This window comes from Pongo pygmaeus, chromosome 6, assembly GCF_028885625.2.
Source record: "Pongo pygmaeus isolate AG05252 chromosome 6, NHGRI_mPonPyg2-v2.0_pri, whole genome shotgun sequence".
Classification (NCBI taxonomy): Eukaryota; Metazoa; Chordata; class Mammalia; order Primates; family Hominidae; genus Pongo; species Pongo pygmaeus.
Genome location: NC_072379.2, coordinates 26,894,919 through 26,900,918, shown reverse-complemented (window position 1 = coordinate 26,900,918; position 6,000 = coordinate 26,894,919). Strand labels below are relative to the sequence as shown.

At 41.7% G+C, this 6,000-nt stretch overlaps 1 pseudogene; it reads left to right on the top strand.

Annotated features, from left to right (window-relative positions):
• Positions 1 to 4,752: 4,752 nt before the first annotated feature.
• On the top strand, positions 4,753 to 5,982 carry LOC129040650 (myelin protein zero-like protein 1; annotated as a pseudogene).
• Positions 5,983 to 6,000: the final 18 nt, after the last annotated feature.

Here is a 6,000-nt window from a genome sequence, read left to right as displayed (position 1 = left end):
AGGCCTATCTTTGCTGAAATTACACCTACTCAGTTACAGTCTCTCTGTACAGTAAGAAAAATAGTCCTGACCGAGAATGGCAAAGAAATGAATGAAAAACTTTTGGCAGAGGAATCTTACATGTAAAGAAACAGAGTTGTGGAAAAGAAAATAATGTTCAGAGATGTGTTTTACTCCAGTTATTTTTTATTTTCATTTTATTTATTTATTTATTTATTTTTTTTTTTTTAGACTGAGTCTTGCTCTGTCACTCAGGCTGGAGTGCAGTGGTGCTATCTTGGCTCACTGAAACCTCTACCTCCTGGGTTCAACCGATTCTCCTGCCTCAGCCTCCTGAGTAGCTGGGACTACAGGTGCATGCCACCGCGCCTGGCTAATTTTTGTATTTTTAGAGAAACAGGGTTTCACCATATTGGCCAGGCTAGTCTTGAAATCCTGACCTCATGATCCGCCTGCTTCTGTCTCCCAAAGTGCTGGGATTATAGGCGTGAGCCACTGCGCCAGGCCCATAGTTAATCTTTAAAAAAAATAAATGCTTAGGCCAGGCACAGTGGCTCAATTTGTCTCTAAATAAATAAATAAATGCTTCAAAGTCAAATCAAATTTATGTACTTAATTGAGAAATTGCAAATATAGTGGTGAATGAAATTAAAGCTTTCTGTCTTCACAGAGTGTATACTGTAGGGTTTAGAAAATAAGGTTAATTAGATAATAAATAATCCCTCATATAAATCAGGTAGTATAAGTTGCTACTACATTCTGGAAGAAGGTTTGCCAATGCCTACACAAGCTGAAGATACAAATATATTTCAATTATATTTGTGGTTATAAAGTGGCATCATTTGTCTGGGGTAATACCCCAGGTTCCTTGCCTCATGCCAAGGAAATCAAGGACACGGACATGTAAGGAGTGAGTTTAAGAGGGAAATTTTAATAAACAAGAGTGAAAAGCCCCCTCATGCAGAAGCAGAGAGTTCTGAACAGATCTCTTCATTCATGGCAAGATGCATTTGGTTTTATAGATGTGCTTGAGGAGGTGGTGTCTGATTTACATAGGGCACAGAGGATTTGTTGGACCAGGTGTGCCAAATACATAGTGTGTGAAGAAGCTTGCCATCACACCCTAATCTTTTAATATGCAGATGAATTCTCTACCTGGTGGGTGCCATGTTACCTATTCTCTGACTTCACACAGGATGACAAAGAAAGAGGAAGATCATATCTTTCTTCATCTTCTATCTGCATCCTCCTCTTCTGTGAATAAAAAGAGATGCAATGAAGACACATCTGTTTCCTATTCACATATCACTTCAACTCACTATCAGTCAATGTAAGTAGAGCTGATTGATTATAGCAATTTCCTGGCAGGACACTTCTCAGCAATAAATAACACACTGAAAGAAAAGTATAGGCTGAGTGCCGTGGCTCACACCTGTAATCCCAGCACTTTGGGAGGCCAAGGCAGGCAGAGCATGAGGTCAGGAATTCAAGACCAGCCTGGCCAACATAGTAAAACCCCATCTCTACTGAAAATACAAAAAAAAAAAAAAAAAATCAGCTTGGTGTGGTGGCAAGCACCTGTAGTCCCAGCTACTTGGGAGGCTGAGGCAGGAGAATTGCTTGAACCCAGGAGGTGGAGGTTGCAGGGAGCCAAGATCGTGTCACTGCACTCCAGCCTTGGCAACACATTGAGACTCTGTCTCAAAAAAAAAAAAAGAAAAAAGAAAAGTATAGATTTTTCATAAAAAGCTAATGTATTTCTAGCGAAGTTAACCAGATGCATCAATAACAAAATGCTTCCTGCCAGGCATGGTGGCTCCTGCCTGTAATCCCAGCACTTTGGGAGGCTGAGACAGATGATCACCTGAGGTCAGGAGTTCGAGACCAGCCTGGCCAACATGGTGAAACCTAGTCTCTACTAAAAATACAAAAATTATCTGGGTGTGGTGGCACCACCTGTAGTCCCAGCTACTTGGGAGGCTGAGGCAAGAGAATGGCTGCAACCCAGTAGGTGGAGGCTGCAGTGAACCGAAATTGCACCACTGCACTCCAGCCTGGGCAACACAACGAGACTTTGTCTCAGAAATAAATAAATAAATAAAAATAAAATGCTTGTGGTAAAATATAGATTCATTTTGTTGATTTCTATTGAGCTCAGGTAATATTTGACCAAAAGCTAGCAAATATACCACAGAAAAAGGAATATTTTAAATAAGAATATTGTGAATGAAGTTATCCTATCAATAGAAGTAAAAATATTGGCCGGGCACGGTGGCTCACACCTGTAATCCCAGCACTTTGGGAAGCCGAGGCGGGTGGATCATGAGGTCAGAAGTTCTAAGACCAGCTCGGCCAAGATGGTGAAACCCTGTCTCTACTAAAAACTACAAAAATTAGCTGGGCACAGTGGCAGGTGACTGTCATCCCAGCTACTCAGGAGTCTGAGTCAGAAGAATCACTTGAACCTGGGTGGCTGAGGTTGCAGTGAGATATTGTGCCACTGCACTCCAGCCTGGGTGACAGACTGAGACTCAGTCTCGAAAAAAAAAAAAAAGTAACAATATTATAACCTCATACTAATAGTCTCATCTATAGTTACACAACTTCAAATGCTTCTTTTTATTAAAAATTATATTTCATATGATTATTCAATGTATATCACCCCCCTTCATTATTTCAATGCCTTCTCCACTTTATATCCCTGCAAAACAGGCCAGCTGTTTCTAGGAAAGCACATGGTGCTATTGCTATTTTAATGATGATATTGGAGAGCACTTGTTTGGGTGCTAATTCCATGGCAAACACTGCTATTTGGCCCAAAGTACTGTTTTTCTATTCTTCTCTATATTTATGGACAAAATAAAATTCTTAGCTAAGAAGACTTTATCTCATTCAAGTATATATTATGGAATTTTGTTGACACTTAAGTGTCTCTGACTTACCTGGAATATTGAAATTTCCCATGAATTCAAATTGAGCACTGTAAATAAACAATCTTTTACTAAAAGCGTTTGTGAGGCAGAGTAAGATTCATAAAATTTCTTTGTAATATGGAAAAAATTTTGTTAATGATGTTCCTAGTAATCCCTCTGAACACAGCATTCTCAATTCTCAGTATGCACCATGAATCACTCAGGGGAAATTGGTATCTCTGCAAGCAGGCAGAAGAAGGTGCTGAGTAGAGGTGCATCACATCGCACATAAATGCTGTCTATATGCACCTATTAGAGTCTTAATTTAATGGACTGTTATTTTCATGGCTAGATACTTACTGAATCTAGTCATATTATTTTTGGCAGCTAACGGTATCTGTTACCCATTATTATTATTTTTTTTTTTTTTGAGATGGAATCTTGCTCTGTCACCCAGGCTGGGGTGCAATGGCATAATCTTGGCTCACTGCAACCTCTGCCTCCCAGATTCAAGCCATTCTCCTGCCTTAGCCTCTCAGGTACCTGGGACTACAGGCATGCGCCACCACACCTGGCTAATTTTTTTGTATTTTTAGTAGAGATGGCATTTCACCATGCTGGCCAGGCTGCTGTCAAACTCCTGACCTCAAGTGATCCGTCCACCTTGGCCTCCCAAAGTGCTGGGATTACAGATGTGAGCCATTACACTCGGCCACCCATCAATTTTATACAATTATTTCCCTGGCTGAAAAATAAATCCTTTCCTAATTTACTCTACATAGAGAGATTAGATTTGCAATCTTCAATCTTTTAATGTTAAAGCAAATCAGAGAAGAGCAGTGTATGTATGTAGAATGCATTCTCCTGCCTAACTTCAAAATTCTTCTTATATTTTCTTGGATACCCTAGGAAGCCACCTAAAAAATACGCCTTTCAAATCCTTTAGCCAGGAGTTTAGATTTCATATGGTCAATAACTTAATGATTGAGCAAAGCCAAAATCTTGTCTTTGTTTCTTGTGAGTAATCTGACCATTTCAAAAAGCATGGCAGTTATGCCAAGCCTTTGAAAAGATGTGGTTTTGATTAATTTTATCCCATTTCAAATGTTTTCTCTAATTGTTAATTTTATTAGGTTACTCTAAGAGCAAATATCTACGTAAATGTTCATACATTAAAGAAATATTCATGGCTGGGTGCGGTGGCTCACGCCTGTAATCCCAGCATTTTGGGAGGCCGAGGTGGGTGGATCACTTAAGGTCAGGAGTTTGAGACCTGCCTGGCCAATATGGTGAAACCCCATGTCTACTAAAGATACAAAAAACTAGCTGGGCATGGTTGTGTGTGCCTGTAATCCCAGCTACTTAGGAGGCTGAGGCAAGAGAATCACTTGAACCCAGAAGGCAGAGGTTGCAGTGAGCCGGGATTGTGCCACTGCACTCCAGTCTGTGCGACAGGGTGAGACTCTGTCTTGAAAAATAAATAAATAAATAAATATTCATACTATGACCAGGTGCAGTGGCTCACACATGTAATCCCAGCACTTTGAGAGGCCGAGGTGAACAAATCACTTGAGGTCAGGAGTTCGAGACCAGCCTGGCAAACATGGTGAAACCTCATCTTTACTAAACATAAAAAAATTAGCCAAGTGTGGCCAGAGCAGGGCTCAGGCTAGGGTGTAGAGCTGGCAAGTCATGGCTGGGGCCAGAGTAGGGAGCGCAGCATGGAGGTGCCACACAGTGCAGGTGGTGAAGAGATCAGAACCCTCTTCCCCAAGCCAAGCCAACCTCAGCAGGGACCTGGGCTCAGGGGCGCAGCAGCGGTGACTGCAGTGGCTGGATGATGGCAGCACCCACCAGAGCCGGGGCAGTGATTACAGCCCCAGACAGGAGGCGCTGGCTGTGGTCGGTTCTGGTGGTGGCGCTGGGGCTCTTGACAGCTGGAGTATCAGCCTTGGAAGTATATTTACCAAAAGAAATCTTCGTGGCAAATGGTACACAAGGGAAGCTGACCTGCAAGTTCAAGTCTACTAATACGACTGGTGGGTTGACCTCAGTCTCCTGGAGCTTCCAGCCAGAGGAGGCCGACACCACCGTGTGATTTTGCCACTACTCCCAAGGGCAAGTGTACCTTGGGAATTATCCACCATTTAGATACAGAATCAGCTGGGCTGGAGACATTGACAAGAAAGATGCATCAATCAACATAGAAAATATGCAGTTTATACACAATGGCACCTATATCTGTGATGTCAAAAACCCTCCTGACATTGTTGTCCAGCCTGGACACATTAGGCTCTGTGTCATAGAGAAAGAGAGTTTGCCTGTGTTTCCAGTTTGGGTAGTGGTGGGCATAGTTACTGCTGTGGTCCTAGTCTCACTCTGCTCATCAGCATGATTCTGGCTGTCCTCTATAGAAGGAAAAACTCTAAACAGGATTAAACTGGCTGCAGTACATCAGAGAGTTTGTTACCAGTTAAGCAGGCTCCTCAGAAGTCCCCCTCTGACACTGAGGGTCTTGTAAAGAGTCTGCCTTCTGGATCTCACCAGGGCCCAGTCATATATGCACAGTTAGACCACTCTAGTGGACATCAGAGTGACAAAATTAACAAGTCAGTCTGTGGTGTATGTGGATATCCGAAAAAATTAAGAGAAGACCTAGAACATATCTTCAGCAAGAAACAAAACCAAACTGGACTCTTGTTCAGAAAATGTAGCCCATTACCACATGTAGCCTTGGAGACCCAGGCAAGGACAAGTACATGTGTACTCACAGAGGGAGAGAAAAATGTGTACAAAGAATATATATAAATATTCTATTTAATCTTCCTGATGTGAGAAGCCAATGTTGCATGATGAAAAGATGGTATGATTCTACATATGTACCCATTGTCTTGCTGTTTTTGTACTTTCTTTTCATGTCATTTAGAATTGGGAGATTTCATAAACATTCCTTTCACCATCATTTAGAAATGGTTTGCCTTAATGGAGACAGCAGCAGATCCTGTAGTATTTCCTGTAGACATGGCCTTTTAATCTAAGGGCTTAATCAGTCTTAGCATTTATTGTAGTTGGAGGATGGAGATGCTAT